We start from the raw sequence: 18,159 nt of genomic DNA, 5'->3' as shown, positions 1-18,159 counted from the left end.
TAAATGCTAAATCCTATACCTTATAGCAATGCATAAAAGAGATATACAGTACTGTGCAAAAGCTTTAGGCAGGTGTGAAAAAATGCTGTAAAGTAAGAATGCTTTCAAAAATAGACATGTTAATAGTTTATATTTATCAATTAACAAAATGCAAAGTGAGTGAACAGAAGAAAAATCTACATCAAATCAATATTTGGTGTGACCACCCTTTGCCTTCAAAACAGCATCAATTCTTCTAGGTACACTTGCACACAGTTTTTGAAGGAACTTGGCAGGTAGGTTGGCCCAAACATCTTGGAGAACTAACCACAGTTCTTCTGTGGATTTAGGCAGCCTCAGTTGCTTCTCTCTTTTCATGTAATCCCAGACAGACTCGATGATGTTGAGATCAGGGCTCTGTGGGGGCCATACCATCACTTCCAGGACTCCTTGTTCTTCTTTACGCTAAAGATAGTTCTTAATGACTTTCGCTGTAAGTTTGGGGTCGTTGTCATGCTGCAGAATAAATTTGGGGCCAATCAGATGCCTCCCTGATGGTATTGCATGATGGATAAGTATCTGCCTGTACTTCTCAGCATTGAGGAGACCATTAATTCTGACCAAATCCCCAACTCCATTTGCAGAAATGCAGCCCCAAACTTGCAAGGAACCTCCACCATGCTTCACTGTTGCCTGCAGACACTCATTCGTGTACCGCTCTCCAGCCCTTCGGCGAACAAACTGCCTTCTGCTACAGCCAAATATTTCAAATTTTGACTCATCAGTCCAGAGCACCTGCTGCCATTTTTCTGCACCCCAGTTCCTGCGTTTTCGTGCATAATTGAGTCGCTTGGCCTTGTTTCCACGTCGGAGGTATGGCTTTTTGGCTGCAAGTCTTCCATGAAGGCCACTTCTGACCAGACTTCTCCAGACAGTAGATGGGTGTACCAGGGTCCCACTGTTTTCTGCCAATTCTGAGCTGATGGCATTGCTGGACATCTTCCGATTGCGAAGGGAAGTAAGCATGATGTGTCTTTCATCTGCTGCAGTAAGTTTCCTTGGCCGACCACTGCGTCTACGGTCCTCAACGTTGCCCGTTTCTTTGTGCTTCTTCAAAAGAGCTTGGACAGCACATCTGGAAACCCCTGTCTGCCTGGGAGAGACCTTGCTGATGCAGTATAACTACCTTGTGTCTTGTTGCTGTGCTCAGTCTTGTCATGGTGTATGACTTTTGACAGTAAACTGTCTTCAGCAACCTCACCTTGTTAGCTGAGTTTGGCTGTTCCTCACCCAGTTTTATTCCTCCTACACAGCTGTTTCTGTTTCAGTTAATGATTGTGTTTCAACCTACATATTGAATTGATGATCATTAGCACCTGTTTGGTATAATTGTTTAATCATACACCTGACTATATACCTACAAAATCCCTGACTTTGTGCAAGTGTACCTAGAAGAATTGATGCTGTTTTGAAGGCAAAGGGTGGTCACACCAAATATGGATTTGATTTAGATTTTTCTTCTGTTCACTCACTTTGCATTTAGTTAATTGATAAATATAATCTATTAACATGTCTATTTTTGAAAGCATTCTTACTTTACAGCATTTTTTCACACCTGCCTAAAACTTTTGCACAGTACTGTACATTTAAAATAGTTCTTACCTTCTAACATATATGGAAGTGTAGAATATAATATAAGGACAGGAACTGTCTCCAAAGGAAAAGACTTCTGAATACAACCCAAACAGCAATCAGCTTGATCAGAGATAGTCAGCTTGATCAGAGCATGGATCACGCAAGCTTGTAGTTAACAAGTTGAGTGACACTTGACTTGGGTTTTACCTCAGTTTTTATAGAGTTTTTCTTCTCTTTTTAGGTCACAAGTCATAATTAAATCTTAAACATTAATATACCTTGACAGCTCATGTCCTTCAAGTGAATAACATTTTCAAATACACCCAGTAACTGTTTCTATAAGACTAATTGGCCAGCACCCCAGAATCTACCTCCCCTACATTTCCAAAATATGAGAGATGAACTTTGGAACTGATATTTTCTTTTGGCACCAGGGAGTTCCTTAATACAGCATACAAGTGAATACAATACAGAGAGATGTGTTTTAATATACAACACCTACTCTGTTGAATTATTCTAACCTGGGTTTAAAATATACTTCCCTTCTAATATCAAAAAAATCCCACTTGGGAGGCTGGTTTATTTCATGTATAGATGTACAATTACAGACCCAATTATTTTCACTTAAATCCAGGCTATCAAGAACAGTCAGAATGTAGTATTCCCCTATTAGCTATGCAATGCTTTAATTTAAATGTGACCTCCCTCTTTGTCTGAACAAAAAACCTGTTCAGAGAAGTTTCAGATCACCTGCTTTCCTGCCAAGATCATTCATCATTACTAGAAGACTCGCCTGTAAGCATTTTACCAGACGTATGGCTTTCTTACTAACTCTAAACACGGTTCTATGCTATTGCTCCCCCTCACTTGTTTTACCAGGTCTTCATTAATTTCATGAATTAATAGACAGTTCACCATGTACTCCCTTTCATGTACCAGAAGGAGTTTCTTAAAAAGATCAGCCATCATAGAAACCTTTGATGTAAAACTGCTGACCAGTAAGTCTAGCTTCAATTGTCAAGAGTTATTTTCTTCAGTTACCCACACATGGTACTGCTTCGCTTCAGGCAAAGACAATAGCTGTATCACCGCCTCTCTTCCTCTCCTTCCAGGTAGCACCCCCCTCGGGCCAACCCGCCTGACTCAAGTGCAAAGTGAAAGAGAATAAAAAAACACTGCAGCAAAACTAGCTGTAATGTAAGCTGGTAGCTATACACAGTACAGGGCCAACATGAGGCGTGGTTCAGAATTAGAGGGAGGTACCAATATATGTGAAAGAAAAGGTAAAAAAAGAACACAGTCCCAATACAAAACAGTAAAGTCCTGATGTCCAAAGCAATCCGTGGTCAAAAGCTCCAGTTAGTATTCCTTCAACCCCTTCTGAATCCTCCTTCTTTCCAAAAGTAATTCCAACACAACAACTCACAATGCCCTATTTCACACTTCCAGTGAAGACCCATCCTTGCTGGCTCCCCAGCCTTTGCCAAATCACCAGTCTATGAGATGGCGCAGGCAGGTGATTCTAACACTGAAATGTGTGTTCTGTTGTCTGGAAGTCAACCATCTTGTAATTTGAGGTCAATTCCATGTAAAAAAGTTAGCACCTGTTTCATTTTTTTCATACCTAAAGTAAAAAAAATGCATATCTTGTTATTTATGTTATAACTCTTAGTAGTATTGGAGTTTGTTTGAACTGGTGGCCATGTTAAATAGAACCGGATACTGGCTAACTTTTGGTGTAAAACCAGTAGGTTCTCCCAGTAGTACTGAGAGAATTAAATTATCATGTAAAGTCTGGTTGGGGCAGGTTGTCACACAGTTTTGGGGGTCGGTTGTCACATGTAAATCCTATAGGAAGAAGTCTTATATTTTTTCTTTCTACTTTTTTTATACAGAAATGTGGGATATTTCACCCTGTAATGCTTCTTTCAATGATTTACTGTTTGTCCTCTGGTTCTGTGGAGGCTGTGGTATTATTTTGTAGCATGGGTCAACATTTCAAATATATGTAGGTCTGTATTTTTTATGTTCACATAAAAAGTAAAAACACAACTTTTTTCTGTCATTGTACACAGTAGAAACTATGTTATTTTTTAAAAAAAGTTGCATTATTGTCTACTGTAAAAGCAAGAACATACGCTGTGACAACACCTGGGGCAGGTGACAGACACATTTTCAATAATCTAAATATCATATTTAGAAAAGTTATGCTGAAATAAAAAACATCAATTTGTACGTGAAGAGTTATTCTTCAATATAGCGAGGAACAGAACCTCGCAGCGTGTGACCAGATTGAGGAAAATAATAGAGTAAGAAGTGTGAAAACCAGCCCCGGTCTCCCCTACATATCACAAGATTTATATTGTGCCAATATAAAATTCAAACACAGAGTTACTCCCCATATTGATTATTCATTTACTAAAATGATATTGCAATTAATTCAGCACTTGCCAGTTTCAAGCATGACACAGTGTAATGAATAGGAAAGCATTTTAAACTCTGGCAGTTGTCCTCCACAAAGGGAAAACCGCCAGCCATGGTCACTGTGTTTCCTGTGTGTGAGAAGATGAGTAATGGTTTCAATGTAATGAGACACAATGCACACAACGCATCAGACTGCCTAAAAACCTGCAGGATTGTCACATGATCTTTCTAGAGAGAGGGGGGCAGAGACAGTTGTGCAAATATACATGTTTATTTCTATTATGATAACAAATGGTAATTCTAAAACCAGACAAACAGTACACCATTCGAGTAACAGGTTATCACATGTGAAATAGGTACAGGGGAACAGAATAGAAGCAAAAATACTGTATTCCAAGTCTAAACCCAACAGTTCACTTCCAGCTCAGGTCCAGGTTTCAATCGCCAGTCCAGTTCTAAGACCACACTTTCCAATTCCTTGAGTCTGTCTATAAAGTCCAGGTCAGGCCGCCGCTACCACCGGATCATCAAAGAAGAAAAAGCAGCAAAAGCCAATATCTTGGTCATATTATAAAAGCCCCCTAGTGGTTAAACCAGTATACAGCAGCAGTAAAAGGGAGTTTAAAAACAAAGGAAAATCATTCTGAGATTAAAAAAAACGGTTAGCTAAAACTATTCAGATAATACAATAGTGCAAGTAATATTTCATCAGTTCAGGTGACGTATTCCAATATGCTGCTTCATAAGAAGATCAGATTTATAATATACAGTACAGAAACAGACTACAACGAATGAAGTCGGTGTTTATCCAAGAGAAGAAAAGCAATACATCAGGTCTTCAAATTAAGAAAAAGGAGGAATCCTAATAGGAAACTTAGCTTTAACGGGGGAATTGCCACACTGCTTCCCTCCACTCTCATCAGCTTCAACTGCAACGCACCACAGGACCCGTGTAGCTCTCTGACTGCTTCACCTCGTCACCGCCTGGCTGCAAGAAAACAGTGCCGTCTATGCGCTTCTCACGCCGCACTCTCTCGTTCCGTCCACCCGGCTAAAGTTCTTCCTCCAGTCCGTTGGCTCTGCTTGCTCTCCGCGTCCCCTGTTCGCTGCGCTTGCTTGCTCTCCGCGCGTCCCCTGTTCGCTGCGCTTGCTCTCCGCGTCCCCTGTTCGCTGCGCTTGCTCTCCGCGTCCTCTGTTCGCTGCGCTTGCTCTCCGCGTCCCCTGTTCGCTGCGCTTGCTCTCCGCGCTGTTCGCTGCGCTTGCTCTCCGCGTCCTCTGTTCGCTGCGCTTGCTCTCCGCGTCCTCTGTTCGCTGCGCTTGCTCTCCGCGTCCTCTGTTCGCTGCGCTTGCTCTCCGCGTCCCCTGTTCGCTGCGCTTGCTCTCCGCGTCCCCTGTTCGCTGCGCTTGCTCTCCGCGTCCCCTGTTCGCTGCGCTTGCTCTCCGCGTCCCCTGTTCGCTGCGCTTGCTCTCCGCGTCCTCTGTTCACTATGATTCCTCTCCCCGTCTGCGTCTAAAATGACCCACCCCACCTTTCTTAAACAGGCTGAAGGCGTGTTTAAAAGTTTTTTTTTATGAATCAATCCGCTAAAACACTAATGCCTATCAATCTGGCATTTCACGTTGTTCATCAGTATCTAGGGGAAGCTGGTTGCGCTCAATGTACTGTTCCTATATGTAGCGTCACCCTATGGATATACTGGACTACCCAACCACCGTTTAGTACATAGGAGAGAGGAGCGCCCAAGAATGAAATTTAAGACTAAAATCCCCACACAAGAACCCTACAAATAAATGAAAGTACAAGGGTCGGTACAGTTTGAAACAGAACCTCTTTATAACATGGGAACTGTTGCAGGGCTCAGATTACCTAATTCTCTCTTTTTGATCGTTTGCACCAATTATTGATTTGTTCTCATTGTTTGTATTAATGATTGTGTACACTTGAGTTGTCACTAAATGTGTTCGTATGCACTTTTATTTACTTTTGTAATCACTGTGAATTTGTTTTTGGTTTTTTTGCGCACACGCCCTGCAACGCAATGGTAGAGAACTGCCTGCACTTGGACCCAATGATCGCCTATTGGCATTTTAGTTTAAAAGGCTTGATTTTTAGAGACAACCGGGGAAGACTGTGAGAGGCACAGTAAAGACCAGAGCGGTACGGACCGGCGAACAGTGGCAGTGTTATTTGGTCTATCTACTTTTAGCTGTAGAGAGCGCTTTATTGGCAGCGGAGCGTCTGCAGCGCCGAGGCGGAGGATAAGAGGGGCTGCTCCGGGACTCCAGCGCTGCAGAGAGGCTATACGGTGTTGCCAGAGGGAGTTGGCTTGGATTGATCCCGCCGCTCCCTTGCCAAAGGTAAGTGGTTGGCTTTTTTTTTTAAAAATATGATTTAGTGTAGCTATCGTTAACCCTGCTATTGTGTGTTTTAATATTGTAGGATTTGATGTACGCTGCCTGCCCATTCCTAGCGCTCCACTCTCCCTATTGTGTTTTATCGTATAGCTGTCCGGTGCCTGGCCTTCCTAACCCAAACCATAAACTGGAATACAGAGAGGGCATTTGTGTACGGTGTGACAAGACTGCGACCTGGATAAGGAGGACTGGGACTGGTATTTATCCTTTTTCGTAGTACGAGTACTCGTACCTCGCTCCTGTCTCAATTCATTGCTGGATTATTTTATGCCTTTTTGATGGTTGAATTATCATAAACCTTGTGGCTTGTGTTTTTTTTTGGGTTGTCCTTCCTGCTTCATTTGTGGTATTTGCCCTGCTCCCCTCTAAAGGAACTCTCGATCCTAATATAACTGTCCTTAAGTTTTAAACTTAAGATGACGTAGTCTCGACTACAGTGCAGTGATCACTATAAACCTCGACCATAGATGAAACTAACACAACACCAGATTGAGTCAAACAGGTTAAAAACAATTTCAAAGCACTATATTCAAATAGGGAGTATTTAATGGTAGCGAATTCAACAATATTTAATACAAGGGTTCACATAGATGGTATTAATGGTGGCGAATTCAGTAGTTTTATTGTAGAGATTATTGAAGGCAGGCAACCAGCAAAAGCCAGGAGAGCGATAAAGCCACCTTATGAACAATCGCACACAAAAAAGAAAACAGAAAACGAATATCAATTTATACTACAAAATTATCAAAGCATGCATAAATCCACCAAAAATAACACAATATAACTCGCATAGCGTAGTGCTCCACCCAAGACCAAAAACCAAAGCGAAAGACCCTGTGATTCCTCACTGTCCGGGCAATCGACAGCGCACCACCATCACAAGAACCCCACAAAAGGTATAGTTTCAGTGTATGAACAAATAAAGTAAAGCCGTTCACAGGATTCTCACGCAGCCAGTAAGAGTCACACACGTTTGTAAAGTTACTATAGGAAACCGTATAAAAACTATCTAAGAAAAACAGTGGAAGGCCCTCTTTGTCCTATGAAAAGAAAGCAAAGGTTAGCAGCGTCTCCACACACAAATGCATTTATCGCTACACAATTAAAAATCACAATTCCTAGGGTGATGCAGTCTCTAGAATACATAAACCCACCCTACACACCCCTAAACAAATATAATGACCTCAGCCGAGTCCACCTTCAAATCATCTGATAGCCTTAATTCACCAAACGCTGGACAGACAACCGGGAAGACCGCTACCGGGGGAAATGTGTACTATCGCGTAATGAAGGACCGCTGAAGTGTAACAGACTAATCCACATGTTTGTGATCTTGAAATCAATTTCCGTTGTGGAAAAGCTTGGTGAGCAGAGAAGACAATAAGGCTGTCCAGAGTTTAAAATACTTAGAAAGTATTAAAAAAAAAATATTCAAGATTACGGAGAACAGAGTACTATGAAGATCGGGGATATTGAAAACTGAGCCAAGTTTGAACTTTTTTTTTTGTCTGGGAGTCTGAATCCTGGTGAGTTATACTTTCCGCATGGTTAGTTTTCTCTATATACGCTAGTAGATTAAAATTTCGATATCAAAACCAGCCAGGATTTTGTAAACGATATAAACAAATGAAAACAAACAAGGGATCATCTTTATCAATCTGTTTCTGCAAGAAATGTAAGAATGTACGTGAAATGCATGTAGTAATGCGTAAAAAAGTGTTTCTTTTTTCTTTTTTTATTTTGTAATTCAGACGTGGTTGGGGGAAAAAAAAAGCAAAGTTTAAACCAGATAATTGTTGATATTATTATTGGATAATATTCATATACGCTATATTACCTGTGCAGAGTTTGTCAGCACACGTTAACAAATAATTATTTAATTAAAAGAAAGAATATTGCAAACAGTATTGTCTCCTGATAGTTTATTGTTTTTGCTAAAGTGTAGATTTCTGCTCTGTTTTATTTTTTCGTCCCTGCAATAGAAAAAAAAAAAAAACAACGAGAATAGTCTTGTAAGGATGTTTACTACATGTAAGCGAAATAGATTAACGCAGGCAGGCGCGAACCCGGGACCTATATATATATATATATATATATATATATATATTATATATATATATATATATCTATTATATTATATAATTATAATATGAATGTGTGTTCACGAAAATGAAAGAAAAGATACATGATAAAAGGAAATACAACTACTGAAAGAAAGGTTAACTTTTAATCACGTTCCAGGAAAAAGTTAGCTTAGTTCATGTTTTGTTCTGATTTACTGATTCACTTAGCATGAGGAATGTGATTTATGATGTAGATTTATGATATATTAATCGGTTAAAGTGATCTGTATTGAACAATTGTCCTGTACGATTTTTGGTACAGGCTGTTTTTTTGTTTTCCTCCTGAGGTAAAGAAAGGATTGAGAAGATTCTAGAGGTTCAACTTCAACTCAGTTGAATTCCTGCTTCATCAGCGAGGATCAGACAAACAAATACACGGTTTCTATATTTGGCAGGTGGAAAGAACAAGTAAACAAAGTGACCCAGACCATTTTAATATCGACTTTTTTTTTTTTTTTTTCCAAATGAGAGCTCATCATTAATGCATATTTGAAATTCTGCATTGTGTTGAAATATATAATAAAAAAAAACTGGCTAACAGATGACATGACTCATGTTGTTTATTTAAATTGTATTGAATCCTTAGAACATTGATAAACTAATTAGCTTGACAGCAAACATTGTGGGAATGCTAATGCAGTTACTGGACACGTTACCAATCACAAGGGCGATGATTTCTCACTGTTATGTCCGTATGGCCATTCTTCGGGGAGAACTTGTCATGTGCTTACTGATGTCAATGATGATGTCAAATGTGACGGGAAACATACACATAAGGTTGCGTGGCTTCGTTAACTTGCAATTCCCTGACCTTTTGCAAACAAACCTTACGTTTTTACCATTGAAATGCATGCAGTAATGCATAAAGAAAGTGTGTGTGTGTGTGTGTGTGTGTGTGTGTGTGTGTGTGTGTGTGTATATATATTTATATTAGCTCAAAGCCAGCTGCCCTTATATAAGGGCCTTATTTATAATCCAGGTAAAACAATGGATTTGAAGAAATGCATTAATTGAAGTGCATTAATTGAATTCAAACTGGTATAAGAAAGCAAACCATTTTTTTTTATAGTGTGCACCTTGCCATTGAAAAAATACACCAGGGGGCAGAGTTGAGACGCCACAGAGGTTTTTTTCTTTTTCTTCTTGTCAGCAGGCACAGAGAGAGAGACGTGAGGAATAAAAATAAAACTCGACGTCTCGGATTTCAGCAATTTGTTCAAGATCTGTGTCGGGGGGCGATGTGCACAAGAGTCTTTCAGTGTTTTTCTAAAAAATACATTATTTGAAGTGGCAGTCGGGGAGCCTAAAGACAGTGATTATTTAAATGTTTCTGTTTTGCTATCTTCCACTTCATGTAATTGCTCTTCACCGGCATGTCTATTTACTAGCTGTGATTTTTTGCAGGTAATTGGTCACTCAGTTTCACAGTTACAGGTGTACAAGTATGTAAGCGTAGCCAGGCAACCAGAGGGAAACATTTAGCACTTTAGTGCTCTCTGACATTCGCGTGAGACAGCATAACAACATGAAGCTGCCGGCGTTAATGCACTCAGCCTGCCGTGTACCTGTCTATTTATGTGTTTGTCTTTAAAATATAACAGTGGGAACTAAATAAAATAGAGCTGGCATATTGGGCAAGAACAACCTGGTCTGGGTTCATTGATTGTAATAAATCACACAGCGCAAAGTACACAATGTAAATATGTACTTGCATCTCCAAACAATTATCATCACCCCACTACCTGATTTACAGCAACTACTTCACCGGAGCGCTACAGTCAGAGACGACACAGCGAGAGTTCGCATTTTATAAAAGAACTGGCTTTATTTTCTTCCTGGAGAACCTTGCACTTGGCTTGATTCATGCATCCTTCACAAAGACAAATCTGCCCAATTCCAGCCTTGCTGAAGCACCCCCAGATGAGTCCAATTTTCAGCTTTGCCAAACACTTGGTCGTCTAATGGTTAGACGGAGACCTGGAGAGGCCTACAAGCCACAATGTCTCGCACCCACTGTGAAATGTGGTGGAGGATCGGTGATGATCTGGGGGTGCTTCAGCAAGGCTGGAATCGGGCAGCTTTGGCATGAATCAAGCCAAGTACAAGGTTGTCCTGGAAGAAAACTTGCTTCCTTCTGCTCTGACAATGTTCCCCAACTCTGAGGATTGGTTTTTCCAGCAGGACAATGCTCCATGCCACACAGCCAGGTCAATCAAGGTGTGGATGGAGGACCACCAGATCAAGACCCTGTCATGGCCAGCCCAATCTCCAGACCTGAACCCCATTGAAAACCTCTGGAATGTGATCAAGAGGAAGATGGATGGTCACAAGCCATCAAACAAAGCCGAGCTGCTTGAATTTTTGCGCCAGGAGTGGCATAAAGTCACCCAACATCAATGTGAAAGACTGGTGGAGAGCATGCCAAGACACATGAAAGCTGTGCTTGAAAATCAGGGTTATTCCACCAAATATTGATTTCTGAACTCTTCCTAAGTTAAAACATTAGTATTGTGTTGTTTAAAAATGAATCTGAACTTATTTTCTTTGCATTATTCGAGGTCTGACAGCACTGCATCTTTTTTGTTATTTTGACCAGTTGTCATTTTCTGCAAATAAATGCTCTAAATGACAATATTTTTATTTGGAATTTGGGAGAAATGTTGTCAGTAGTTTATCGAATAAAACAAAAATGTTCATTTTACCCAAACACATACCTATAAATAGTAAAACCAGAGAAACTGATAATTTTGCAGTGGTCTCTTAATTTTTTCCAGAGCTGTATATATATAATATGTAATAAATTTCAAACGTGACTAGTAAAACTATGGATGATAAAAACTAAAAAAATAAAAAAAAAATGTCCATGTATTTATTTATTTCAACATTTATGTATTTATTTCTATATGTATTCATTTATGTATTTATTTCTATATGTATTTATTTCAGCATTTATTTATCCCTGTATGTATTTATAATTTTGGCATGGAATATCCTCTATATAAAACTGATGTTCATAACTTCATTGCTTAAACAGATTCATAATAAAAGATGACCTTGGGGTTACTAAAGTAAGTCTTTGAATAATTTATTTACCAGTCTAGTTATGATGGAGCTGGAACAGTGGAAAAAAAAAACTATACTCTTCTGCAATCAGAAAATCAATCAAGCCGGTCTGCATGTTTGCTCAGTGGACTGTGTAGCTGCATTAATCCCTCCCCTCACTCCGGCGTGGGGTAGGTCGAGCCGCTGGCACTCTACCCTGATGCGGACAGTCACCAGGTGACCTTCGGCATCGCCTACAGGCCTCATCTCGGACGAGAGGCAGGACCCTCCCGCAACGTGGTGGGCGTGGCCGTGGCCAGCCTAGAAGGTGGTTCCAGGGTTTCCGCCCTAGGCAAACGCCACCGCTAGCTCCGCCCCAGCCTCAGCCGCCCCAGCAGGGCCCTTAAGGGCTGGCGGCCTCAGACCCAATTCACGGCACAACAGCTGCACTACTGGCGCGCTTGCATCTCCGATGTGTGGGTGCTCGCAACCGTACAATACGGTTACGCGCTTCAGTTTCGCTTGGGACCCCCTCCTTTTCACGGCATCACGACTGTGTACGTGAAGGATCTGCTTCAGGTCTCGGTGCTCCAGACCCAAGTGGCAACCTTGCTGGACAAGAACGCCATTCGTCTTGTAGATTCCACCTTTCTCTCAAAGATATTTTCTGTTGCCGAAGAGGGACGGTGGCTTTCGCCCCATCCTGGACCTACGGTTTCTCAACTGGTTTCTGAAACAGAAAGGGTTCGCCCCTTTGCGGCTGCAAGGAGTCAGAGTGATGAACTACCTTGACGACTAGTTGATCTGTTCCCAGTTGCGGAAGGGACAAGCATTGAGATGTTATGAGGATAGGACGAGAGCGCTGCGTCAGTCTGACAAGCTCTTCGTCTGCCATGGAACACAAACCCTGGGACAGCCCCTCTCCAAGCAACGGCTGTCGCATTGGATTGCGGACACATTCTCGACTGGGTATGACGGTGCTGGCTTACCCCCACCTGGGCGGGTAGCCGCACATTCCACGAGAGCTGTGGCTACGTCATGGGCACTAGGGTCCTCGTGGTTGCACGCTCGCACCGCTGACCTTGGTCAGGCAGGGCTTAGTTGTCCCTCACATGCTGCCGTTCTTTTCTCCCTCGCGATGGCTCTGGTACACGTTTTCCCATAACGATGTTTGGTGGCCATCTTCGAATTGAAAGGGAACGCTGGTTTACCGATTGTAAACCTGGTTCCCTGAAAGAGAGAAGATGGCGACCAACCGCGAGGTCGTATCGGTTGACCTCACGGTTTCGTAGCGAAAAGAAAGTGAGTCTTGTCTGCGTGACGGTTATGTACCCTCGGTAGGCGGGACAGAGGGGGTCACCGAGGGGAGGGGGCCTATCGACAGCTTTGATAGAAAGAGCTCAGTCACACCTACCAATAGGCAGGCGTATATCCCATAACAATGTTTTGGTGGCCATCTTCTCTTTCAGGGAAGCAGGTTTACGGTAGGTAAACTAACGTTCTCTTCTAGTTTGCATTTGTTTTTAACACGTTGCTGAATGCAAATACAAACCGAATAATTGCATTTCATATTATAAAAGATAGATTAATAATTACTACTACTAATAACACTAATAACTTAAAAAAGTTACAGATAGTCCTTGAAATATTTCAGTAAATACTTCAGAAAAATTGATTAATACGGGCCTATTAAAAACAAAATCTAAACGTAACATATTTAAAGATTTGTCTTTACAGCCTGTTTTTATACATGCAATTTTAATATATGGTATTTTTTAAAAATTAGAATATTGAAGATGATTTTCAGATATTTATGCACATTTCCAATATATGTATCTTAATTTTTTTTCTGTTAAGGACTGGTTTGTAAAGGAACCATAAAAACAAATGTGCAATTACTGATCACTTTATTCATTAGAAAAAAAATATATGGAGTACAATTAATGAAACAGCAGTAGATCTTGCAGTTAAGACACTAAGTTTGTTTTGTCTCTGTTTTAAATGACACCCGTCAGCATTAAAAAATTTAAAGTTGTAAAAGACTTGGGCTCCCTCTTTCAGGTGAGGTGTTGCTATAGCAGCTTCTGCTAAATAAACAAATAATATAATGGAAACGCTTGTAGGGATATCACACTTCACACATTTCCTGCTTAGAATTAACCCTTTCTACTGTCCTTCATTATTTTGAACATTTGTGTAATCATATACAGTAGGTAGGCATGAGAACTCATCTTGAATATTGTGTGCAGTTCTGGTCACCTTGCTATAAAAAAGATATTGCTGCTCTAGAAAGAGTGCAAAGAAGAGCGACCAGAATTATTCCGGGCTTAAAAGGCATGTCATATGCAGACAGGCTAAAAGAATTGAATCTGTTCAGTCTTGAACATAGAAGACTACGTGGCGACCTAATTCAAGCATTCAAAATTCTAAAAGGTATTGACAGTGTCGACCCAAGGGACTTTTTCAGCCTGAAAAAAGAAACAAGGACCAGGGGTCACAAATGGAGTTTAGAAAAAGGGGCATTCAGAACAGAAAATAGGAGACACTTTTTTACACAGAGAATTGTGAGGGTCTGGAATCAACTCCCCAGTAATGTTGTTGAAGCTGACACCCTGGGATCCTTCAAGAAGCTGCTTGATGAGATTTTGGGATCAATAAGCTACTAACAACCAAACGAGCAAGATGGGCCGAATGGCCTCCTCTCGTTTGTAAACTTTCTTATGTTCTTATGTTCTTATGAGAAATGGATTGAAACAGAAGTGAATAGCATAATTCCTTTTTTCATGCAAACTGCAATGATGTTATACTGCAGCCATGTTATATTAAATGCTCCCTCAATAAAATAATTTTATTTTTATATGGTAAGCTGTGATTGTACCTGCGCTGAGTCCACAGTTTATTGAAATATCACCAGCAGGTTTTATGGTTCGCTATTGGCAGTAAACATACATTTCAAGGGGTTTTAATTTCCACTGCTGTGCATGGTAGGAAATACCGGCCATAAAAGTGTTCCCTTGACTGCGATCTACATTTGGATTTGTGACAGAATCTTTGAATATTTTTCTGACAGGTTCTGCTCGAGACAAGCAGAAAGCAAAATGCTTTTTAACACTGTCAGCCAAACTTTAATAGATTGAAACGCATCCCACATAAAACGTTACAACCACCTGGTGCATCAATGCTTGCCTATTTCCAAGTATTTGATTCATCCTTCCTCCAGTCCCTACCCTTATAAAAGATTCCCACTGTAAAAGCATAGCAAATTATAATAAGCCATAGTGAAAGCATGTTAGAGTATACAGTAGGTAAGCATTGTAAAGCACAGAGAGGTGTGGTAATTTGACTGTAATCAGTTCATTTGAATAGTCATAAGAACATAAGAACATAAGAAAGTTTACAAACGAGAGGAGGCCATTCGGCCCATCTTGCTCGTTTGGTTGTTAGTAGCTTATTGATCCCAAAATCTCATCGAGCAGCTTCTTGAAGGATCCCAGGGTGTCGGCTTCAACAACATTACTGGGGAGTTGATTCCAGACCCTCACAATTCTCTGTGTAAAAAAGTGTCTCCTATTTTCTGTTCTGAATGCCCCTTTTTCTAAACTCCATTTGTGACCCCTGGTCCTTGTTTCTTTTTTCAGGCTGAAAAAGTCCCTTGGGTCGACACTGTCAATACCTTTTAGAATTTTGAATGCTTGAATTAGGTCGCCACGTAGTCTTCTTTGTTCAAGACTGAACAGATTCAATTCTTTTAGCCTGTCTGCATATGACATGCCTTTTAAAGCCCGGAATAATTCTGGTCGCTCTTCTTTGCACTCTTTCTAGAGCAGCAATGTCTCTGTGGTCCCCCGTGAGCCACACATGGGGTCTGTAGGTGATCATGAACGCGTTAAAAGGTGTTCACAGAATTTATCTTTTGTAGTTTTTAAGATATTATTGTTTTTGTGAAACAAATGCTTTTTGGCTTATTTGTGTGCGTGTCGCTACCGTCACTGAGACGGACAGAAGTTTTTCCCTCTCCTGTACCAGCGAGCCCTGGCGGGCGTTTTCCCCGAGGGCGTTTTTGACGAAATTGCTACTGGGGTTACAGACACCATTATAAAGCATGTCTTCAAAGTGACATACACCTACACATACTTCTTTTTAAAGGCTTGCTCTGATGCATCAACAGTAGGGGTGCGTTCCGATTACGGTTAACAACTTTTCATTTTATTTAAAAAATCGGACACGGTTATTGATTTGACATTGTATCTTTTTAATTTAGCCAGCACAATATTGTCTACACATTTAAAATAAACTACACTGTTGTAGTAAAACATGGCTTCTTTTCTGACAGCAATATACACTTATGCCATGAGATAAATGTTTTATTCAAATAGAACAAGAACCAGCTGGCTTGTTACACAACGCAGGCAGCGCCTCTTTCTGTGTTTGGCTGCCGGCAACATCTTTACAGCGATTTGCTGAAAATAATTGAATGGCAGCATATATTAAGTTATGTTTCGGTTAGAAACTTAAATTGCTCTGCACATTGTGATAACGTCAATTTGTCCAGCTCTTTCGTTGTTTTAGCCACAGCAATTGATAATTAAAGGCGCAGCAATTTGTCACAAATTTGCACCACTGGCACAGAGCCGGTGATCGCTTTGGCGTGTTAATGGGCAATGCGTGTCCGGTTTTCAGTGTACCAGAAAAGCGAACAGCGAGTTTAAAGTCCGGACTGTCCGGGCTAAAACCAGACAGCTGGTAACCCTAGTTCAGATAAAGCTGCTGCAGGGCAACCAAACAAGTAAAAAGAAAAAAAAAACTGAGCCTCCTAGATATATTCATAGACTTCTTCTTCAATTTCAGTATCTCCAATATCCAATATTTATAATGGACATTTTTATTGCCTGCGTGCAGTACCTTACACTTTTCACTATTAAATGTCATTTGCCATGTGTCTGCCCAGTTCTGAATCTTGTCTAGATCATTTTGAATGACCTTTGCTGCTGCAACGTTGTTTGCCACTCCTCCAAATTTAACAAGTTTGCTTACTATACCAGAATCTAAATCATTAATGTAGATTAGGAATAGCAGAGGACCTAATACTGATCCCTGTGGTACACCGCTGGTTACCTCACTCCATTCTGAGGTTTCTCCTCTAATCAGTACTTTCTGTTTTCTACATGTTAACCACTCCCTAATCCATGTACATGTGTTTCCTTGAACCCGTACTGAGTGTAGTTTGAGAATTAATCTTTTATGCAGGACTTTGTCATACGCTTTCTGGAAATCTAAATAAACCATGTCATATGTTTTGTAATTATTCAGTGTCAATGTTGCATCCTCAAAAAATAAAAAAAATAAAAAGCAGGTTAGTTGGACATGGATATTTAAAATGTGCCATTTGGAAACGGGTGGTTCCCTGTGAAAGAGGGGCCCCAGACATGACCCTGAGATGTTGAATGGGGGTTTCAGCCCCCAGGCCCTAGAGATATGACCCAGGGCAATCCTTCAAAAAAATTTTTGGGGGTTGTATGTCACTTTATCGAAATGCTTTATAATGCTGTCTATAATCTCAATATACAACTTTGTCAAAAACACCTTATGTTATGATTGGAATTACTATTTAATAAAAAAAATATATTTTTAATAATAACTGACTTCAAGTATATAATTCATGTCTCTAAATGTGTAAGAGAAGTTGAATAATAATTGTCTCTGGACTGAGTATAACACGTTTCTATAATTATTTTGCTACAGGGTGCAGCCTGTCTCCTGTGAACACCATTCAATGTGCTAATGATCGGCTTATTACACTTTGCTATGCTTTTACTGTGGGAAACTTTTATAAGGGTAGGGACTGGAGGCTATGAAGGATTCATCAAATACTTGGAAATAGGCAAGCATTGATGCACCAGATGGTTGTAACGTTTTATGTGGGATGTGTTTCAATCTATTAAAGTTTGGCTGACAGCGTTAAAAAGCATTGCTTGTCCCGAGCAGAACCTGTCAGAAAAATATTCTAAGATTCTGTCACACATCCAACTGTAGATCGCAGTCAAGGGAACACTTTTCTGGCTGGTATTTCCTACCATGTACGGCAGTGGAAAGTTAAGCCCCTTGAAATGTATGTTTACTGCCAATAGCGAACCATAAAACCTGCTGGTGATATTTCAATAAACTGTGGACTCAGCGCAGGTACAATTACAGCTTACCACATGAAAATAAAATGATTTTATTGATGGAGCATTTAATATAACATGGCTGTATTAACGCTACAGTTTAACATCATTGCAGTTTGAATGAAGAAAAATTAATTAAATTCTATTTCAATTAAATCCATTTTCTGCAAATTTGGTTCTACAAATTTTCAAAATAAAGGATATTATTTGTATATTCAGCAAGGTGACTTACAGAGACTAGGGTGTGTGAACTATGTATCAGATGCAGAGTCACTTACAACAACGCCTCCCCCAAAAGACGAGGCACAAGGAGGTTAAGTGACTTGCTCAGGGTAACACAGTGAGTCAGTGAGACAGACAGGAACCAGGGACCTTCT

The sequence above is a fragment of the Polyodon spathula genome, chromosome 45, assembly GCF_017654505.1.
Source record: "Polyodon spathula isolate WHYD16114869_AA chromosome 45, ASM1765450v1, whole genome shotgun sequence".
Taxonomy (NCBI): domain Eukaryota; kingdom Metazoa; phylum Chordata; class Actinopteri; order Acipenseriformes; family Polyodontidae; genus Polyodon; species Polyodon spathula.
Note: the sequence above shows the minus strand (reverse complement) of the source record.